This window comes from Macrotis lagotis, chromosome 5, assembly GCF_037893015.1.
Source record: "Macrotis lagotis isolate mMagLag1 chromosome 5, bilby.v1.9.chrom.fasta, whole genome shotgun sequence".
In the NCBI taxonomy this organism is placed as follows: domain Eukaryota; kingdom Metazoa; phylum Chordata; class Mammalia; order Peramelemorphia; family Peramelidae; genus Macrotis; species Macrotis lagotis.
The window spans coordinates 111,825,582-111,835,969 of NC_133662.1; positions in this window are offsets into that span (position 1 = coordinate 111,825,582).

Below are 10,388 nucleotides of genomic sequence, written 5' to 3' on the forward strand. Positions count from 1 at the left end.
AATGAGCATGGGAAGACTTGGATGAACTGATAATATTCAAAAATGTAAGCACACAGCATGAGCACCTATGTGACACAGTAGAAAATGTGCCCAGACTCATCCTCTTGAATTTAAATCCAGTCTCACATGCTTGGTAGCTATGTGACCCTAGGAAAGTCACTTAACTCTGTTTATCTCAGTTCCTCAATCTGTAAAATGAGCTGAAGGCAAACCACTCCAGGCCTTTGCCAAGATAACCCCAGATGAGGTCATAAAGGGTTGGAAATGACTAAAAAATGATTGAACAACAATGAATATCAATAGACATTTAATCAATAGATTAATGCACCAAGCCCTTCTAAATACTAGGCTATAAAAAAGAGGCAAAACAAAGTCCCTGTCCTGAAGGAGCTTACAATATAATAAAGGACACAATATATGTGAATGGGGGGGTCAATATACAGAATGGATAGGAGACACTGGAACTAAGAGAGATTGGGAAAGGCTTCCTGCAGAAAATGGGATTTTTTTTTGTTGGAAATTGAAGTAGCTGAAGGAAGCCAGTAGGCAGAGACAAAGAGGGAATGTGTTCTAGACCTTGGAGACAGCACAAGAAAATGTGGAGAGGAGAAAGCTGTATTGCCTTTTTTGTGCAATAGAAGGGTTACCTGTCAGATCAAAACAAGTACATAACTGACAATAAAATATAAAAAAGACTGGATCAGTAGAAAGGGGCTAGATTATGATGGGCTTTCACTGACAAGCAGAGAATTTTGTAGTTGGTCTGAGAGGCAAAAAGGAGACACTAGAATTGATTGAGTGGGAAAGAGATAGGGGTGACATGATGGGACCTGACCTTTAGGAAAATCACTTCATTAGCTAAACAGAGAGTGTATTGGAGTAGGAAGAGACTAGAGGCTGCAACAATAAAAAAAAACATCCAAACCCGGAATAATTACAATGATCAATCTTGTTCCCAAAGAATAGAGGATGAATGTTCTTCCCTTCTCTCAGTAAGATTGCATACGTTGTCAAACATCAGTGGTTTTGCCTAGCTTTTTTCCTAATATATAAACCATTACTGTAGTAGGATGGGATTAGGGCTTTTGGAGAAATTTTTTTTAAAGAGATCATTAAACTTTTTTTAGAGAAAGAAAAAATCCAGTGAAACCAATAATAAAATGACTAGCAGTATAAAATGAATCAATATTTAACAAATGTTGTGGTTCGGTCATTTTTCATTTGCATCTGACTCTTCACGACCTTGTTTGGGGTTTTCTTGGCAAAGATACTGAAGTGGTTTGTCATTTCCTTCTTTAGCCTGAGCTAAAAAGAAAACTGAGGCAAACAGCATGAAGTGACTTACCCAGGATCACATAGTAAGAAAGACCTGATTTAAACTCAAGAAGATGAGACTTCATGTCTCCAGGCTGGGTACTCTATCGATTGTACACCTAGCTTCCATATAGAAATTCTAGTTATTATGATTAACCAGGGATAGTAATGGCAACCATATGGCCTCTACTTGTTGCATTCAACAGTGCCAGCAGGCTTGATGAATTTCCCAAAATCAGTCCTTGTGAATATTAAAGTAGATAAATATTAATTTGACTCTACATCTTATATCATGTACTATGACTAATCCCAGAAGTATTAAAAAGTTCTATGATTTTAAAAATAGATCTATTTTTAAAATTTGGAAGAAAAGTAAATAATATTTATCTCAGATGTGGAAATATATAAATTCCTGACAGAAATAGATGGTGAAGAAATATTTAAAATTAAAATTTTTGCATAAGAAAATGCAATAAAATTAACTATCTAAAGGAAAGCAACAGAATATAATGCAATGTATATGAATAATATACTTGATAAAAGTTTAATACCAAAAATATAGACCTGATATTCTATTAGGGCAAACCCAAGTTTTCAAATGAGGTGAAAAGAAGTTTACAAGTAAGGAAATATAGACAACATTACACTGTGACAAAAAAAATAGACTTTACTAACAAAGAACAGCATAGGTATTAAACTAGCAAAAAATTAAAGTATGTCAGAGGTGCTGTGGGGAAATAAACTCTCATACATTACTGATGTCACTGAAAATTAATTCACCATTCTGGTGACAATGAGTAACAAGAGATTTTAAAATGTTCATGTCCTTTAGTCTTTAATTCCTCTTTGGGAAATACCCCTGAAGGAAAAAAATCAAAAGAAAAAAAGTAATTTAGTACATAATGTTTATAATAGCACTAGTTGTAATATTGAAAAATTAGAAAGAACCCAAATGCTTCATAACAGAGCAATAGCTATGCAAATTCTGGTATAATAAAGCAATGAAATACACCAAAGCCAATAACATGCATATGGACATAATTTTAATAAAATGATTTTATATGAGAAATTTAACCAAAAAAGCAGTACTTAATATATATAAAGCTAATGTTAACATGCATTAGCCAGATAGCTAATTGTAGCTACTTATTGTATATTTTAAAAGTTAGACATGCATATTTTAAAAGTTAGATCCTCTAGTGATATTAATAGGGGAGCTAGGTGGCACAGTAGCTAAATTACCAGAATTAGAGTAAGAAAAATTCATCTTCTTGAGTTCAAATCTGGACTCAGATACTAGTTATGTGACCCTGAACAAGTCACTTAATTCTGTTTTCATATTTTTCTCTTCTGTAAAATGAGCTGGAGAGGAAATGGCAAATCACTTTAGTATCTTAGCCAAGGATCATGAGGGGATCACAAAGGTTTACATACAACCAAACAACAGTGATATTAATAGTTTAACTAGATTAAAAATTTATTTTTGTTCTAAATTTGTTCCTAAAATAAAAAAAAGTCAACAAGTATCCAGCTCTACAAGGTCAGCCTTCTGAGTAAACAGAATTGATTTTTTACAGTGCCCCAAAATTCCAACATGGTCTATTAATTCCTTTGGGTCTTGCAGATCAACTTATTTTTGACTTTTAAAAGTTCCTAATTAAAATGAAAACACCTCTGTTGGGGGGGAGGTGCATCTTAATTACTTGAATCAGCTGATTTTTTGGAGCAAGGGATTGCTTCATTAGGAAATAATAGGTCATAATTATGCAGCTCTTCTAACAACTATGTGAAGTAAATATTGCAAATATTAGATCATAAGATTGTGAATTGTAAGCTAGAATGGACTTTAGATACCATCTGGTCAATCCCTTTCATTTTACAGGTGAAGAATCTCCAGCGCATATAACAAAATGACTTAACCAGGGTCACACAGATAATTGGAATTTGAACTCAAGTCCTTTGACTTCAAATCTTGTTATCTCCAGTCTTTAATAGAGGATAATAATTTTGTTAACTTTGGTATAAAGCAGAATAAGCTAAGATGCAGAGATGAAGGTCATACAAGTAGCATGAGCACCAGGCTCTCAAAGGTAGGTCTTCTAAGACCAGTTTACCATTCTGCTTCCTTTTAAGCTCTGGCAGCTAGCTACAAGGCAGGGCAGAGATAGCACAACATTATCTGGTAGGGGACTAGCACTGGAACAGGAGTAAACCAAAGGCAAAGTTTCTCCTATTTTACAATTTTGCCAAGTCAGGCCTGTGTCTCTATCAAAATAGGTTACTTTGCTGTGATATTGCAGAGAAAAGGAATGATAATCTCTAGTTTTCAGTTCTATATGCAGAGGTTGAAGATAATGGAAAACAACTACTCATACAATTTATATTATTCCAGAGATGTTGCCTTCCAATTTCCCATTTTATTGTCTTTTTTATTGACTGAAAATTTGTGTTGTTCAGTCATTTCTGACTCTTCATGATCCCATTTGGGGTTTTCTGGCAAAAAAAAAAACATACTGGAGAGGTTTGCCATTTTCTTCTCCAGCTCGTTTTACAGATGAGTAAACTAAGGCAAACAGGGTTAAGTGACTTGTGCAGCATCAAACAATTAATATGTTTCTGAGTCTAGACTGAAACTCAGGAAGATGAGTATTTCTTTCTCTGAGTCCAACATTTTTTCTATGGCACCACCTACCTGCCCTTGCTTGAGAATAAGAAGGCTCAGGGTGACTAGATGGCACAGTGGATAGAGCACCAGCCCTGGAGTCAGGAGTACTTGAGTTCAAATCTGGCCTCAGACACTTAATAATTACCCAACTGTGTGGCCTTGGGCAAGCCACTTAACTCCATTTGCCTTGCAAGAGAGAGAGAGAGAGAGAGAGAGAGAGAGAGAGAGAGAGAGAGAGAGAGAGAGAGAGAGAGAATAAACAGGATCAAGACTGTGAGTCCATGTTTTTTCCTTGTCCATTTCCAGTCACTGAAAAATCACTCCTTCTTAGGGGGAAAAAAAGCCCATTCCACCATTAGACAATTGCAAGTATGAGAAAGTCCTTGCTTAAACTGAGTCCCAAGTGGTTTTCTGTAACTTTCTTTCATTAGTCCTTTCATTAGTCCAATATCATAAGTTTTCCATATGGCAACCACTGAAATATTTGAAGACAAGCTACCATTATCCCCTTAGCCAGAAATATATACAGTTCCTGCAACTCATAAGCAAATACCTGGTTTCAGTCTCTTTCACCATCCTATTTATGTTTATAAGGATGATATCCACTTGTCAATGTTTTTCTTAATGTATAACATTTAGAACTGGAAGCCAATATTCCAGATATATTTTCACCAGGACAGATTATCACTTTTCTTCCTCTGAATACTGTTATTTGTGCAGCCTAAGCTTTGTTTCTTTCTTTCTTTTTTTTTTGAAGTTCATATAGAGCTTCCTTTTTTTTTAACTTGATACAGGGAACACTTTGTGAGGAGATTGCTTGGGTCAATACTGATCAGCAATTTTTGTATTACATAAATATTAGAAAATTTTATTATTATGAATACACAAACTTAAAAAATAAAATGACAGATGAAGAGAGACACTAATTGCATATAAACTGATAAATAGAAGTTTGTACAGAATAATTTTACTTATAGTTTATGTGTGTGTGTATCTGATATACCTATTTCTATCTGATGATAGCTATCTTAGGGGTGGGGGGAAAGAAGAAAAAGCAGAAAAAACAAATTAACATAATAACTTCGTTGGATATTAGGAGGAAATAATATACATGGTAGATTTGCAGTTTCATGTGCAATCATCTTTCTTGTGTTATCCTGTGTTAAGGAAATGCTTGTTTTGCTCTAAGAGTTGAAAAGAAAAGAAAAGAAAATTGCCTGGAACACCAAAAAAACAAAGGACATGCCCAGGGTCACACAAGCCATTATAAGTCAAAGGAAGGATTGTAACCCAGCTCATACTGCCTCCAAGATCAGCTTTCTATCTTTGTCCACGGTCCAATTTCCTCTTCAGGACTGAGCTTCTACAAGTTTCTTTCATATAAACTGTTTGCTATTAGCCAAAATTCCCCTAAACCTTATTTTCGAGTTAGAAATTGGATTTTTTTTCAAAGACACATTTAACATCTCATTACTAAATAGTCATACTTCAGATAATCATTCCATCAGAGTAAAGCAAACCTGGTTCCTTTCTGACTCCAATATGTACTAATTCACAGAATACCAAGGACATGAAATTTAACCTTTCCTTGACTTTTCAGGGAATTCAATTATCACCAGATTATAATTGGTGATTTTTGGCTATTGGTACATGCATATGTATGGTACATAAAAATGAATTGCTGTGTGCTGAAGGAGAGCATGTTTTCCCATCATTGTGTCTCTTTTCATGTGAGTGGGAAAAGAAAAATGCAAGTGCTAAAAGGTAACACCACTTTCTTCCCCTGGGAAATTTGTGTGCTTTAAGCTATTTTATTCTGTCAATGTTTTATTTTTTGAAATGTAGAATGAGGTAAGGGGGGAAAGAAGAAAAACTGAGAGAATTTCTGTTAAATGGAAGGGAAATTAAGCCTTAAGAAAATTGGAGGGGAAAATGGTAAAAAACATCTGCTCTCAAACTTTTATTGCTGTTCACTCAAGAAATGCATTAAAAACAAGGGAAAGCTATTTATCTCCTCAGAGAAAATGATTTAAGTCACTATAAGAGTTTCCTAGTCTCAGTGGCACTTGAAGAAAAAAAAGTGTTTGACTTTGACAGCTGGAATGTAAATTTCAGTCTTGGCCATGCCAACTGAATCCTAGAGGGGCTTAAGCAAATCCTTTAAAGTCATTGTCCTTCTATTTGCTCATTTGTAAAATGTAGATGCAAGTCTTCTTCACAAGAGAATGAGGTTCTTAATGTGGGTTTCACCATGAAGACTATCAGTGGAATGGAAAATGGGGTGTCATCTTCATGCCAACTTTCAGAAACTTACCTTCTATCTGTGTCAGAGGGGTCATGAGTAGCAAGCAAGTGGTTTAAATTGGACAAAGTCAAGTCAAAACCATTTATTAAGTATCTACTATGTGCTTATAAAGGCTTGAATATGTAGCCTGTATAGTCAGACTTGAGCAAGCTGTAGCAAAGTCTAGAGGGTCATATATAGTCATCAAGGAAGGGATCAGACTGTCTAGAGTCAATGCTGTATAGTTAAGCCTAAGTCTGCATAAGTAGCAAGGTCTGGCTAAATCATGTGTTAAGGTAGAACTGATAGCCACCACCACCACCACCACCCCCACCACACGCAAAAAATAAACAAGCAAGCATGGTATCCAAGAAATGGCCAAGATAACAGAATAAGACAAAAAGTCAAGAACCAAGAAGATACCAAGAGTTACAAGAATTCAAGTAAGAGCTTATCCCTGTGTCTCTTCCCTGCCCCTGGGACACAGCTGTTTCTTATCAAGAGTATAAATTCTATGAAGACAGGGACCCTCTTCTTTCTAAGTTCCATAGCATCCCCTCTAATACTCAGTTCTTAGAACAGTACTCTAACAGTAGGTGCCTGATAATTGTTCATTAAGTGAATTGAATTTTCTGAATAAATGCTTCATAGAAAAGATGAATAAAATTTTTCTACAGTAATACCATTATTAATATCTTCAAAAACAATTACTTTTGATCATCTTCAATGTATCTCTTGACCCTCTATTGCTGACCAGAATAAGATCAGTCTTTCTGGATCAATGACTATACCAGAAATAACTGTATATTATGAATTGAAGAGCTGCAAACTGTGCTTGTAGAACTTTCTTTAATTTTGTTTTATTTTCATATCCAAATTCTCTTCCTCCCTCCAACCCCTTCTCTGCCCACTGAGAAGGCCAAAAATGTAATGCCCATTCATATATGTACATACATACATATCTGTAAGCATGCAAGATATATTTCTTCACTGTTGTTTAATTGTTTTCAGCCATGTTCGACTCTTTGTGACCCCATTTGGGGTTTTCTTGGTAAAAAATACTGGAGTGCTTTGCCATTTCCTTCTCCAACTTATTATATAATTCTACATTAGTCAGGAACATTTAGTGAGGGGGTGGCAGGTGAGGCAGAACTGAGCCTCACCACTGATTGCAAAGAATACACTAAGTGGGCATCAGAATATTTGTGCTCAACCTTTAGCAATCAGAGATGAGGCTCAGCTTTCCTTCACCTGCCACTCCCTCACCATCTATCCCTGCCACTAACTATATTCCAAAGGAAAGAAAAAGGTAAGAAAAACAAAAAAGAAAAAATTCTTCAGTCTGCCCTCTGAATCCATTAGTTCTTTATTTGGAAATAGATAGTGTTTTTCATCTAAGTCCTTTTGGATTAGGGTGGATCGGATCAATGATCAGAATTACTAAATCCCTCACAATAGATTATTTTCACAATATCCCTGTTATTGTGTAAATGTCCTCCTGCTCACTTCACTTTGCATCAATTCATAAAAGTCTTCTCAACTTTTTCTGAAATCAACATAATCATAATTTCTTAAAGCACAATATTGTGTTCCATCACATCCATATACTTGTTTGGCCATTTTCCTTTTGATGGAAATTCTTTCAGTTTTCTATTATTTCTCACCACAAAAAAGACTCCTCAAAACTTTAAAGGCTAGGTCACATTAGGTATAATCTTTGCCACAAAAGTCAAACCCTAATAAAACAGAAAAGGGAAGTGACAAATGTGGGAGGGGATAAGGGAAAAATGAAACACTAATATCCTGGCGAGGCTGTGAACTGATTCAACCATCTATAAAGCAATTTGCTACTATACCCAAAGGGTTATAAAACCATGCATTCCCTTTAAGGGGATGCCCATCATTGCGGGAATTACTGAACAAATTGTCATGATTATGGAAAGTTATTATGATGGAATACTATTATGCTATAAGAAATGGTGAGCAGGATACTATCAGGAAAGCCTGTACTTGGAAGTCTTGCAAAATGAAATGTATTGTATATAAAATAACAGCAACATTTTAAGATGATTGGCTTTGAATGACTTACCTATTTCCAGAGATATAATGATCTAAGACAACTCTTAAGTAATTAGGATAAAAATACTATCTATACCCAGAGAAAGAATTGATGGTATCTGAATACATACTGAAGCAAACTTTTTTACTTTATTTTTCTTCAGGGTTTTTGGAGGTCTATATGTTTTCCCTGTTTTCCATATGTTTTGGGTCTATGTTTTCCATGATTGCACATGTATAACCTTTATTGAATTGTTTGTCTTCTCAATGAAGAGGGGAGAAAAGAGAGGAAGGAAAAGAATCTGGAACTCAAAGTTTTAAAAATGAATGTTAAAAAAATTGGTTTTACATGTAACTGAGAGAAAAATACTAAATAAACTTTTTTTTAAGAGTCAGAACTTTAGGGGCGGCTAGGTGACACAGTGGATAGAGCATTGGCACTGGAGTCAGGAGTACCTGAGTTCAAATTTGGCCTCAGACACTTAACAATTACTTAGCTGTGTGGCCTTGGATAAGTCACTTAACCCAATTGCCTTGCAAAAACCTAAAATACAAAAAGTCAGAACTTTAGAAGTAGAATTTTTCAGAGGGAGAAAAATGGTTGTTCTCCATTCTCAGAGTTTGTCTAAATCATAGGATTCAGAACTGGAAGGGACCTTAGAGAAGTCTATTCTAAGCTATTTATATCATGGATAAACAGTCTAAGACTCAGAAAAGAAATATTTCACAATGGGACTTATATGGAAATTAAAGTGGAAATATCTCTGCAGAAGATGGGCATCCATCCCATTGGAGCAACTGTCATCTGGAAAGCCTGCATCAATGATTATCAAAAGTCTTATTCATCTATTTTTGGCTAGTGATAGCCCATAGATAAGCAAGAACACAAACATCCCTAAGAAATGTGGCTTCCGGAATGATTTTTCTCTTCTTGGCTAGAATATTATTCTAGAACAAGGACTGACCTTGGAGTCTAAAGACCTGGAATAAACTCCTGATTCTGTCATTTACTACTCACAGAATCATGATCAAGCCACTAAATGTCCCTAAGTGTCAGTTTCCTCATTTATAAATTAAGCAGTAAGGTGGCAGTGGATTCTGAACTAAGAAGATCTGAGTTAAAATACAGTCTAAGATTTTTTTATTTTTTTTAGTTTTTGGAAGGCAATGGGGTTAAGTGGCCAAGGCCTCACAGCTAGGTAATTATTAAGTGTCTGAGGCCGGATTTGAACTCAGGTACTCCTGACTCCATGGCTGATGCTCTATTCACTATGCCACCTAGCTACCCCAAATTATTTGACTTCTATAAATGCAGACATGGCCATATCATTCCCCTACTCCATAGATTCCAGTGATTGATTCCCTGTTACTCTGGGACAAAATACCAACTTTGGTTTGACTTTAAAAGTCCTTCACAACTTGGCTCCAACCCCGGAATACATTTTTCTTATATTAATCTCCTTTTCACATTCCACACTTCAGCCAAACTGGTCTCTCCTTTATTCTTAATAAATAAATGTCTATCTTCCCTGTACCTTTGCACCAATCATTTCCAAGGCCTGAGATACACTCCCTCTTCATCTCACCTTACTTAAGCAAAATTTAGGCTTTTTTGCAGGCAGGATTTGTTTCATTTTTGTTTTTCTATCCCTATTACCTCATACTGAGTCTATAGTAGGAGTTTAATAAATGTTGATTTATGAATGAAATTTTATTTATATGCAGTAAATTTTTCAATAAATAGTTCTTGATGATTAAAAAAGGGCATATAACTTAAGCCCTTCTTCCCAATACCATTCCTGATTTCCCTAACTGCTAGTGCCCTCCCTCACTAATCACTTTCTCTCTAACAACTTTATATTTATTTTCTATTTATCCTCAGAAGGACAGTCTAGAGACTGGAAGATCTGGGTTCAAGTCCTGCTTGGACAAGACAATGCCCCTCTTAGTTCTCCAGGCACCTATCTAAGACTATAAGTTGTAGAAAAAGGAATAGGGACAATTAAGTACTCCAGTAATCAGAGCACAGGGCCTAAAGGTATGAGAATCTGAGTTCAAATTCAACTT